The following is a 12,323-nucleotide window of genomic DNA, read 5'->3' as shown; positions in this document are numbered from 1 at the left end:
AAACGTTGACTATGTAATAAATAGGTTTTTAGACAAAAAAGCTTTTTATTTAATGTACGCAACATTTACTATTGTAACTTCTAAGCTTCATATTGTGAGAAAAGTGTTGTGTGCAATTCAAACCAAAAAATTAAACAAATACAGAAGGTGGTAAATGTAAAATAACTAGCAGTTAGTTAGTCTGTTTTTTTACCATGCATACAATGAAAAAGGATTTGATCCTGATACAATTATTACAAACTTAAAAAAAACAACATAAAAATATTAAATGTGTTGAATTAACAATATCAATAATTTCTTAGAACCGCGTGTATAAAAATGTTACTGTTGTAGTCAATGGAATTTGTCCAAACTTTGAATGCAATGACATAGGTACTTTTGATACCAATATAAATGCAATAATAAAATATTCTGTTGAATGCTTTGTCTGACTGAGCAAAGGAGAATGTAGATGCAATCTCTACTGGATATAATACAACAGTGTATGTAGTGATTTTGTAACTCTTGCTTGTATTTTTAGCTTTTGCTTGTAGTTTCATTTAGTTTTTACGTTATATGCCACCTGCTGTTTATTGCTGACTCACACTTTAGAACAATAAAATGAGCTCACATACACTATGTTTCCATGGTGCGCAGTACTGCGAAGCAGCCCCCTCCGAAGTCGAGGGGATTGTACGTTTCCATGCTGCGCAGTGGTTTTCAGCAAATACCGCAAATTAGCCAGAGAAGAGAAATTGTATAAATCGAATCGCCTGATGGAGAAATAGAATCGATCACGGATACCGAACGTCATAAACAGTCTTTTTTTATTATTCTGTCGTCATTATACTTTTATTTACAATACACATTCACAAGGTTTTACAAACCTTAACACACTTTTGACATAGTAATATTATTTTAATAAGTATTTTTAAGTAATATATTATTTAAACGTTAATTTTGGACTTGCCACCTATTTTTCGAAGTGTTGGCATCAATAACAAAGTCCAGGAAAGTAATCACCTCATCATCCTCGTTAATGCAGACTATAATTAAATTTATGTAAAAGAAGATCGGAAGAATAGTGAAAAAAACAAGATTAGCAGGACAACCTTTGTACTAGTTTATGGCCATCGTAAAATCTGTCTCCACGGCATGAGAGCTATGCGCAGCCACTGCGCAGTCGCTGTTTCCTTGCTGCGAATTTGCACTGGCTTCGCACTGATCAGTGCGCAGTGATTTCAGTGCGAAGACGCCGTTTCCATGATTCGGAGATAGCGCAACTCCGAAGCACTGCGCATCATGGAAACATAGTGATACACGCCATTAGTTCCGTATTTTGTGGTCAGAAATCTGTTCTTGTGAGGTCAAAGAGGTGGGCAGTGGGTGCTTGCTTGACCAGTCGTTGCTGGGCTTTTGCTTCTTTCGTTCTTCCGAGTAGCCCACTTTTGATTGGTGCTCTGTCGTGGGACCTTTTCTGGTGGGGCCAGTAGGAGGCCAGTAGGAGCGCCTTTTCTGGTGAGGCCAGTAGGAGCGCGACAGCACCTGTGTCCCATTTTGCTGCCAGCGATACTTTCCGGCTGCTCAATCAGTTAGAAATTTGCAATGCATCAGACCGGATGCAATTCTCTTTGGAAATTTATGCTTTATCATTTTATTGTCAATACATATGCTACATAAAGTTTAACCATTTGTTCAAAGCTAAATGCTAAGGAGGCAAAAGGTATGTTACATTTTGTATATTATATTTGACGCTTTACCGTTGAATTATTTACTCTGTAACTGATGTTATGTAATTGTTGTAGAGTTGTGTTCTGCGTATATAGTATTAGACTCTCTGCTTTGGTGTGCAACTCTAGACTGCTTTATTACCATAAGATAAGATAGCATAGGATAGATAATGATCTAACAATAAGGCCACCTAGGATGACAGTGTTTATATAAACAAACACTTTACCACAACACTACATCTCTTATCCATTTTACTGAATTTAGAAAATGTTGTAAAAGACTAACAATGGTTGCTAAGTTAAGCTATCTAGTGACATTCAGAAATATTATAGACAATAAATGTATATATTATGTAAGCGCCACAATCCTTTACTGTAAAGCTCAAAATTTGGAAATGTGACAAATTAGTGTAAGTAGTTATATCCACTTAGGCCCTATAGGCTAGTATTCCCTTGTCCCAACCAGTGCATGGAGGTTTTAACGCATCGCGAAGACCGTCGCGGAGGCATTGACCCTCCTGGAGAACCCACAGCAATGCCAGCAGACCCGCCGCTGTTGCCAGACGTGTTAGGTTGACATGCTTTTTGTTCAGAAGCACTTGTGCTCAAAGGCAAGACTTTTACAAAGGTGGAGTTGCGTCGCACTGTCTTTCCTCTACTATTTTCACAAACTATATCCGAACCTTGCTTCCCTATCACTGTATGGCTTTATTTCCCATAGTTTGCATCTAGCTTTCCTTTCTTTTCTTTCCTAACAATAACCTTATCTCCTACTTCAATTTCACTATCTTTTGCTTGTCTACAGTCATCAGCATAAATTTTGTTCTTGGTCTTAGAAAGAGCGTCATTATCTTTCGCCTTATCATAATTGGTGGGATCATGTTCAACGTCTAGTGCAGGAAGTTTTGTTCTCATTTCCCTACCACGCAGCAATGTAAATGGAGCTACCCCTGTACTGCTATGAGGCGTAGACCTGTAAGCTTGTAAAAACTTTCTGAGTTCCCTACCTAGATCTTGACCATTCTCATGAGCTATTTTGAGAGCTTTCAGTAATGTCCGGTTGCATCTCTCGACCTCACCATTGGCAGAAGGCCACAAAGGCGTTGTGGAAACCCACCTAATGTCATGATCATTCAGGTACCTCTGAAACACTTCTGACACAAACTGTGGCCCATTATCTGTTCTGAGTGCTTCACAGTAGCCAAATCTAGTAAATACAGTGTCCAGAAATTCAACTATGTTTTCTGTCCTTGTTGATCTTAGAAAAGCACACTCAAAATATCTACTATAGTAATCCACTAGGACAATAACTGACTGACCATTTGGCAATGGGCCCAGAAGGTCAGCACTAAGGAAAGACCATGGCTTACTTGGAAGCTGTGTCATGCTTAGTGGTTGGGGAGCAGTTGGCTGACTGACAGTCATACAATCTATACAGCCCTTACAAGGTTGCTCAGCTTGCTTATCTATACCTGGCCACCATACTTTTGACCTCAAGCGCTGTTTTGTTTTGACCAAACCCATATGTCCTTCATGTGCCAGTCTAACTAATTGATCTCTCAGGCTAACTGGTATTACTATTTTATTACCCCTAAGCAACACATTGTCCACCTCAGACAGCTCTGTGATAATAGACTGATACGCCATGCCACATGCCTTGTATTTATTTTCAGTTAAAGCCTTTACCACAGCTTGTATTTCAGGACATTCTTTTGAGTGCTGAACAATCTCAGCCCACTTGAGAGCTACAGGAACTGAGGTCATTGCTCTTTCCTTGGCATATTGGTCGCCAAACTTGGCTACTGTACAAGATAAAACACTATCCTTAACAGTAGCTACCAGTCTAGACAATGGGTCAGCAATGTTGCCTGACCCTGGTTTATAAGTAACCCTAAATCGAAAAGCTTGTAATCTCAATGACCACCTTTCAATTCTAGGTACAGGCTTTGAACTAGAATTGTTGAAAATAAACTCTAGTGGCTTATGATCTGTCACTAACTGAAATTCTGTGCCCAAAAGGTAGAGTCTGAAGTGTTCGCATGACCATACTAGAGCCAGGGCTTCTCGCTCTGTTTGACTGTACTTCCGCTCTGTAGGAGAAAGAGATCGGTGGCCATAAGCTATAACCCTATCATTTCCATTTTGTACCTGAACCAATACAGCGCCTATACCAAATGGTGAAGCATCTGCAATAAGTTTAGTGCTACACTTAGGGTCAAAGTGGGCCAAAGTTTCACTATTAGACATCAGTTCTTTGATCTTACAAAATGCAGCATTTTGTGTGGTGCCCCATGAAAAGCAAGCACCTTTAACCATAAATCGACGTATTGGTTCAGATATTGTAGCCAAATCCGGTATGAATTTTCCAACAAAATTCACTAGTCTCATAAAGCTTCTACAATCAGTAGCATTGGTAGGTGCTCGGAAGTTAATAATGGACCTTATTTTGTCTGGGTCAGGGGACACGCCCTTATCTGACACAACATAGCCTAAAAATTTTGTAGAGGATGTCCTAAACCTACACTTGCGAGGATTTAGTGTTAGCCCTACATCACTGAGCCTCTTCAACAAAGCATGTAATCTCTTGTCGTGTTCTTGCAGACTACTTGCATGTACCAGAATATCATCTGCCATGTTTTGTACCCCCTCAAGACCTGCTAAGGCTTGCTGCATTACATATTGAAAATGCTCTGGACTAGCATTGACCCCCATAGTCAATCTTTTATACCTGTAGATACCAAAGGGTGAGACAAAGGTTGTTATCTCCCTCGACCCCTCCTCTAGTTCCACTTGATGAAACCCTTGTTTGAGATCTAACTTTGAAAAAACCTTACTTCCTCCAAGATTAGCCATGATTTCTTTAGTAGTAGGTATTGGGTGCCTTTCACGCATAATTGCTTCATTTGCCCTCCGCATGTCAACCGTTTGCCTGACATCACCGTTGTCCTGCATAACCACGACCAAAGGACTCATTCATGAAGTACCAACCCCCGCAACAGGCTTTATAATGTCATTTGCTAACAACTCGTCAAGTTTTGCTTTCACTTAAGAACAAATACCTAGCGGTAGCCTACGCACTGGTTGAGCCACTGGAGTTACACTAGTGTCAATATGAAATTTTGCGCTGTAAACCTTTAGTTTTCCCACCCCTCTAAATACTTCTGGAAAACACTTCACAATATCATAAGATTCAGGCATTACATTTGAAAGCATGTGCACATCATCACTGTACGATAACAATAGCAAATCACTAGCAGTTTTGCCACTAAGAAGACATTTAGCAGAGCCTTCAAAAACATAAAAAACTGCATCAGCAAATCTATTGTTACATTCTACTCGAGTGTCAAATCTTCCCAAAATTTCCAACTGCTTATCACTGCCATATGCAAACAGTTCACTGACCGCTGGTTGAAGATGAACTTTGTTTTGTATCTTCTCATAAGGCTGCCTGTCAATAATATTATTACAAGCCCCTGTATCAAGAATGAATGGCACTGCCTCCCCCATGATTGTAACAGTACATCGAGGCATTTTAGAACGAATCTGGTTTATGCTGAACAGGTCGTCTTGCTGTTCTGTCTCCTCTACTTCTACTGTAGACAGTATTGCCTTTCTTTTACAATACTTGCTACCAGAGAGATGTCCGAACTGTCTACAGCTGTTACACCTACGACTTGTAGCTGGGCATAGTTTGCTGGTACTGAGATGTCCTTTCCTATTGCACCTGAAGCACGTTCTCTCATTCATATGATCACCGTTCACTTTGTTCTTGTTGTTGTATTCTCTGTGCCTTGCACCACCCACAGCGGAAACAGTCTCTGGCTCGCTAATTGACATTTTATCCATCTTTTCATCTATCTCCACTTGCTGTGCCACCGTTATCAATTCCTTCAAATCTGACTGTTTTTCATTTGGCATAGCTCCAATTCTGTCTCTAACCGATCTGCTGTTTACTCCTATACGGAATTGTTCCACAAGATTCTCTTCTAACGTTGCAGCAAATTCACATGTTTAAGCCTGAGCTCTCAACCTGACAACAAAGTCACTCATTGACTCTTCGTTACCTCTTCTCACCTCGCGAAACTTCGCCCTCTCCACCATCTTGTTTGTAGACACACCAAAGTGAGACACAAGAAGGGCTTTCAACTGGTCGAACGACTTATCCTTTGGTTTATCCGGTGCCGTAAGATCCGACAGCGTCTCATACTGGCTTTCCTGTAGACCCATGATAAGTATATGCTTTTTCTTGTCATCCGCAGTTCCCTGGATAATGAAATAACTCTCCAGTCTTTCAACAAAGGCCTCTGCCTTGCCGCTAAATACTGGCACATTACTTGCCATTGCCACGTCGAAATTATACTCTTAAATTATCCTCGTCGCCATTGTAGAGTTGTGTTCTGCGTATATAGTATTAGACTCTCTGCTTTGGTGTGCAACTCTAGACTGCTTTATTACCATAAGATAAGATAGCATAGGATAGATAATGAGCTAACAATAAGGCCACCTAGGATGACATAGTGTTTATATAAACAAACACTTTACCACAACACTACAATTGTCACAATTGCATTTATGTCTCATTTATACATGCAGTTTTCATTTGCAATTAAATCTCGTGTTAGCATTTTGCTTAGTGCTATTTGTTCTATTGCAGACTTCACGGTGTGTTTTGACTATTATGTTTGGAGAATAAAGAGCATTACAGAGTAACACTTCCTTAGTCGAGTCATTTCACATCAGCGAATCTAAGCCAATCTAGCTATTTAGCCAACTGAATTGCTATAGTGTACATATAAAAGTTTTAAATGTAATAGTGTCCAGCAATTGCTAAAAAGAACTGGAATTTGTAAATTATAATGAAAAATGAAAAGTTGAAACATCATATTTGAAAATTACAACTTAAAAAAAAGTAATGAGTTTTAAATACGTTTTGAAAGTTTTTTGAAGTTGAAAAAAATGCAGAAAGTAACACTGGATTAAAATAAAAATTGCATCCTTTAGAGTGCTAAAGATACCATAGATAAAATATGAACAATGATAAGGATGGCTTAGTTTTATGGTTAGGTGTGAGTGTTTGCAAAATGCCTTAGCTGAAAAAAATCAAAATTAATAGAAAATGTGAAAATAAATTTGCAATGTAATAACAATAATCATATTCATAGAAGTAGCTCAAATAACAAACCCAACTCTTGCTCTCTTTTCGGTTTGAGTAATGTAGGTGTGGTTTTATGCGCTACACTACTTGTGTACAAGCCAAATAAGAAGACACTGATACTGACGGCGAAGCTAAATTCAAGGATTTATTCCCATAGCTAGGTTTTTCGAGGGCAGATGTAACTTTAGCCAGATACTCGAGGCTAGTGTTGAGAGTGTGATGCCATTACTCAAGACTGAACACGATCAGCTAAGCTGTTCAAACAATGTAACTTAAATTCTTGCCTTTATGGGATTAGTGTTCTTTGTTTTGTTCTTAGGTAGATGAAGTTTAGTTAGATTGATGATGCATGTGTCTATTGTCTCCCTCATAACTAAAAAACTCGTAATAATTGAAATATGCATTTCATAACACACACGCCATGGTTCGGTATGGTTTTTGTATATCTGTAACTACTGTAATTTTACTACTTTTTCGGTCTGTAAGCTCTAGTTTTTCAATAACATTATAAGTATAAAAAGGAAAACATAACAAAACAGTCCAATTCAAGTCAAATACAGCACATAGTTTGTAAAAAAGAGATTAATTGGGCACCAGGGAGTACGCAATAATATACAGGCGTACAAATAAGAATGGTTAACTGCTGTAAAGCGATTGATAGAGAATGCACCACTAAATGTCTTAGATTTGAAATCTTTACAAATACCACATGTCAGTAAGCTACAAGTATGCAATAGTTCTTAGCAGCGAATCTGTTCAAGCATGCCAAAATGCTTTAAAATGCAAGAATTTTAATGTCAACTTATGTGATATACATGTATATAAGTATATGTATATGTTATACTTATATGTTATAATTATATGTTATAATTATATGTATATTTACATGTGTATGCGTATTTGTATGCGTATGCGTATGTATATGTTATAGCTATATGTATAAGTATATGTAAGTTATACTATATATAACTTGTGTATAAATCATAACAAGTGTTTTGCATAATTGGAGTAAAAAAACTAACAAATATTATACATGTACATGCAAATGGAACCACAGACTCTAACACTTAGCACTCCATACTAGTAGCAATTTCTAAACAGTAATTGTTCGACTAAATATGTTTAATTATAAAACAGTTCTTCTTAGCTGAAGCAAATCACAATAAGTAAATGGTGAGAGAATAAATGAGCGATATAATGATATAATATTAACAATCTAATTCATACGTAGGTGGTGGAAACCAGCATCACAATAGCTCCTAGTATTTCTGCTAAAAGGTCATTAACCAGTCACACACTCTATGAGCCCAGCGTTCAAAAGCTAGCCAGTCGGCTAGGTGCCATTGGCACAGCTGTAGCCATGTTGGCTAACAAGACTACAGCCAACACATGAAAACCCTCTTAGCCATTAAACACAAAACTGACACGGCTAAAGCTTAGTATTATTTGCTTATATTACTGAAGATGTGTCTTGTTTACACAACCAGCTGAGCTTGAAGGGGCAAAGCTTAACCAGCCAAAACTATGTAGTAAGAGCCAAACTGAGGCAAAGCATTGAAGTCCCTTGCACGCAATTCATCGTAAATGCACACTTTGAATTATTTGTATTAATATATAAAGTAGCATCAGAACGTCTTCGTCCGCCTATAATCTCGCTGGCAGTTTTAGGCAAGTATGTTGTGTTAATCATGCAATGGGATTAAACTCTGACAATTCATGCATTATTTAAACGGAAGTTACATGTATCTGTAAGTTTTGTTGATACTATCAGTGACAAAATTAGGGCCAATTAGGAATCAATAATCAATTTTAAACTACTCAATGCCAATCAGTGCGCATCAACTGATTAACAGCCTCCCGAGAGGCTATTAATGTGTTAATGTCAAATGTTGATAATTATATATAATTACACATACTCCTACATGTATGGTAATAATCAAATGTAATCAAACATACTCCTACATGTATTGTAATAATCAAATGCACATGTTGTGCTGCATATGCTGTCTAACCGCCTCAAAAGTGGTGATGGACAGCATGTGCCACACAGTTTGACAGTCTTGCTCACCATAAAAGAACAAGCTAGATTTTCCAGAAATCATTCTTATGTCAACATCAACCATAAATAGAAAAAGTGTTAATGCCATCATTCACCTGCATACTATCGACAATTTGAGCAATAGAAAGATAGCGGAGAAGCTTCAAATGTCTAAATCTCAAAACAATTTGTGGCAAAGAAGTGGAAGTAGCATTAAATCAGCAACGAACTACTATGATCATGACATTTGAAAAGAACTGTCCGATAAAATCGCGTACTTGCTCGGCTGTTCCTGGCAAACCAGAAGTTGACCGGAAAGGAATTGAAGACAGATTAAAATGAGGTTTGTGGAGCTGACATGGCAAATATATGTCAGATAGCAGCTCTTGGGCACTGGTTTCCATGGATGCAACACTCGCAAGAAACCACTAGTGAATAAAAGGCAGCAGAAGCTACAGCTGTCTTGGTCCCGCCCACACAACGAGTGGGCAGAGGAGCAGTGGTCTCAAGTGGTATTCAGCAATGAGTCGACATTTACCCTGCAAGAGCATCGTGAGAACTGCTTTGAGCACAGAAGATGGGATGAGGAAATTAAACATGAGTGCCTCTCACCCACTGTCAAGCATCCGGCATTCGTGATGGTCTGGGATTGCATGACAGCTGCAGGCGTTAGGCTATTATATCTGACTAGCTGCATTACCCGTGTTCGGGAACAGATTTACGTAAAGCAATAGTTTTATTGAGAGTTGTCTTTCATACTGTAAAACAACTCCAAATATGCAATCTACTAAAATTTTTGTGCTGATCAGACAGCATGCATACACATATGCAGTCGCACATGTCAATAATGTTAGAGAGAACAATGGAATTATGCAAGGTGTTTTACAGCTAGTCCACAATGCATCAGTATCGAACCACTCAAATCGGAGTTGTCTTTATTTTGTACATAGAACTGATAATGAAATTGACATTGCTAGGCACACTGAAGTTGTTCAAACTGGCAGTATTGAAAAGTTCCACATATTTTAAGAAATTCTAGAAAATATTTTGCTAATGCACTGCTAAACTATCGCCAGCATTTATTGAATTGAAACTTCTACATGCTTACAAAACTAATCATGGCTCACCAGTTTTTTGTCTATAGCATGTGTTTTGACATGGTACATACAAACTGTGCAGCAGTAATGTGGTTGTGTTGATAAAATTTATTATCAATAAAATCTACTATATAAACTCCATATATGGCCTCTCACCTTTCCAACATAAGGCATTACATCTGGAGCATTTTTGGACCTTCGTCCCATAGAAAAAATTGGCCTTATATTGTGTTGCAGGACTGTAGTCAAGTGCGAAGTTTTTGGCCCATACACGGCACCTGGTAGCAGCTGTTGCAGTTAGTGCATCTTGATGCTGTCAGCGTTTCATCTTCTCTAAAAATTCAGCCCGCCGAGAAGCTGTTGTAGCTAGTGCATCATGTTCTTGTTGCCGCTGCATCTGCTCGGAGGTTTCTGCACATCTTGCCGCTGTAGCGGCTGCTGTGAGCCATTTGAGTCGATGCTGGGTCGACTCAGCAGTCTCTGCACTTCTAGCAGCTGCAGCAATTATTCTAGCCTGCTCTCGATGTGCCTGTGTTTGTTCAGCGGTTTCTGGTCTTCTAGCAGCTTCTATTCTGTTTTGTTGTAGGCGTCGCTGTGTTTGCTCTGCAGTTTCTGCATTTCTAGCAGCTGCAGTAGCAGTTCTGTTTCGTTGTGGGCGTAGCTCTGTTTGCTCTGCAGTTTCTGCTCGTCTAGCTGCTGCTTTGCAAATTTGGTCTCTTCCTCTACGGGAATCAATCTTTTCTTGCGTTTTGACAGTAGGCTTTTTGGGAGGCATTGTACTGCTACAAGCGCTTTTAAAAGTGAATGAGATGGTGTGCTTTTTTGTAATATACGCTGCTCGCTTTCTTCTCACCGTCGCCTATCGCAACGCTTGGAGTGCCTATGCAAGTTCTGTAGTAGCTGTAGTTCTGTCGTACTCATAGCTGGAAAAAAGTAAAAGTAAGTCAGCTGCGGAAGGAAATGAACATGCTTACTATCACGAACAGTTGCAAATCCAACGTTTTAAGTAGTGGAGGGGTGACAATTCATAGACAAGAGAACATTGAATAAGAAGTACTAACCTTTTCGATATAGCATTTTAGTAGTTAAAACGCAGTAGCAGTTCTTTTTACTATCACAAACAGCATACAACTATCACAACTTGTTTACTATCACAAACAGTGGCAAATCTAACGTTTTCAGCCCTTTCACTGAAGTAGACTCATTTATGCGTTTTCTATGGTCCACCATCTTAGACACATTTTTGCAACATTCCCAGCAATTGCTAGTACCTGAATTTTATTATCTGTTGATAACATAACCAACGATCTTTAGGAATTTTATGGTAGTTACAGTGTTGTCCAAAGATTACTCTATACAATTAGCCTAAAATTTAATTTTAAGTCTTTGTTTGAGAATTTCCAACTTAAAAACAACCATTTTTTGTGTACGTTTTGAGAACACCACCGAGTTAGAAAGCAATTACTTATGTTGATGACATTATAGCTGATTCAGATTTTTGTAATTACACAGATAATTATAATGCACAAAGTATAGATACAATGAGTTTTTTGCATAGCATTGCTTGTTAACATGCTGGCAAAATGAAAAATATAACCAAAGCAAACGTTATAGATGGAGTTGGAAATTGAAAAAAATATTGTATAATATGAAGCAATATCGGCAAAATGGCTGGCAGTTGGCCGATAGCTAAATTTGTACATGGACGCAAGTGCAAGGGTTCTGTATTGGAAGTGTGGCAATTCATAAACAATACAACCTTGAATAAGAAGTACTTACCTTTTTGATGTGGAAATTTAGTAGGTGAGAACTGCGTTTTTTCCAGTGACCACAAGAAACAAATTTTTACGTGACTTTCTCGGTACACGTTGGCAGTAAATACTAATTGCATGTAAATTACTACTCATTAATTTATTTAATTTAATGAGTAGTACCTTTTTAAAGCTGTATAGGCGCCTTTGGGTAGGCCACAGAACTCAAGACGGTGATTTTTAACACGGCAGCAACTTTGCTGTTTAAAACGGAACAGTGCCGTTGGGCACTGTAAAGAGGCGCGCTAACCAGAGATCACAATATTTTTGTGTAAAAATGAAGAATAGGTTATGTATGGAGGCACACTAATCAGATATTCCCATTAATGCGCCTTAGGGGGAAAGAAAGAATCACAGAATAGCCGCACCCTTATATAAGCTGCCTGGCTCAAACCATCAAAAAAAGTAGCGACTGATAGTCCGAAAAGTTTGCTACTTTATAAGCCAGACACACAATTACAGATTTAATTTGTAAATTTAAATTTACATACAAACTTAAAAGCTAGTTGTATG

At 38.4% G+C, this 12,323-nt stretch overlaps 1 pseudogene; it reads right to left on the bottom strand.

Moving 5' to 3' along the window:
* Positions 1-1,324: 1,324 nt before the first annotated feature.
* Positions 1,325-6,050, bottom strand: LOC137407134 (uncharacterized; annotated as a pseudogene).
* Between the last annotated feature and the right edge of the window lie 6,273 nt (positions 6,051-12,323).

The sequence above is a fragment of the Watersipora subatra genome, chromosome 10 (assembly GCF_963576615.1).
Source record: "Watersipora subatra chromosome 10, tzWatSuba1.1, whole genome shotgun sequence".
NCBI lineage: Eukaryota > Metazoa > Bryozoa > Gymnolaemata > Cheilostomatida > Watersiporidae > Watersipora > Watersipora subatra.
The sequence above is the reverse complement of the archived record's forward strand: the minus strand, read 5'-3'. Positions and strand labels throughout refer to the sequence as shown.